A 771-nucleotide genomic window follows, 5' to 3' on the forward strand; every position below is an offset into this window, starting at 1 on the left:
GGAGGGACCCGTAACTTCTCCCGCCTGTCAGAAAGGAGGAATTCGCTCAGATTACAAAGTCAATTTTCTCTCTTAAAGGGCTAGAGCCCGCCGCCCACCCGCCTCTCAAAGCACCCTTGTTCAAGTCGGGGCGAGGCGAGGGAGGAGCGGCTGCCACCGCCACAGAGAAGGAAAGGATCCCGACGTGGGGCGTGATGGGTGGCTCCAGAGGCACCGCCTGCTCCGGACGAAGCGGGACATCCGTGGTTCTCCCTGGCACCGGGCAATTTTTGGGTAGCGAAACCAGGTCCCGGTGTCTGTGCAGACCCAGCGGAGCGGCTCGGTCCCGAAGCCGTGTTAACCGTCCCCAGCCACGTCCCCGAGCGAGCCGGCCTGCCTGCCACCGTGCCACCTCCCCTGCCGCCTGCCGAAGCGGGTCCCCACGCCTCGCACCTCTCTCAGCAGCGCTGAAGGCGGTCGGGATGATCCTCAGCCCTCGGGCTTCACGACAGTCCGACCGTGCTAGTGCAGCACCGGGAAAAGGGTTTTCCAGCTTCTCCCCGTTCCCGGTGCAAAGCCGATGCCACGCGCGTTGGGGACAAGGTCACAACTTTTCCGAGACGCAGCGTCCCCCACCCAGCCTGGGTCCCCGCTCCTCACCCCAGTGGGTTTTGGGGCTCTCCTTGCTCACGGTGTAGCCCACCTCCCCTTTCTCCATCCCCCTCCAGACCTGCTCCCGGCCTCCCGCTTGGATCTTGAGCAGCACACCCCTCCTTCCTCCTGGATGTCTGT

Source organism: Grus americana, chromosome 10 (assembly GCF_028858705.1).
Source record: "Grus americana isolate bGruAme1 chromosome 10, bGruAme1.mat, whole genome shotgun sequence".
NCBI lineage: Eukaryota > Metazoa > Chordata > Aves > Gruiformes > Gruidae > Grus > Grus americana.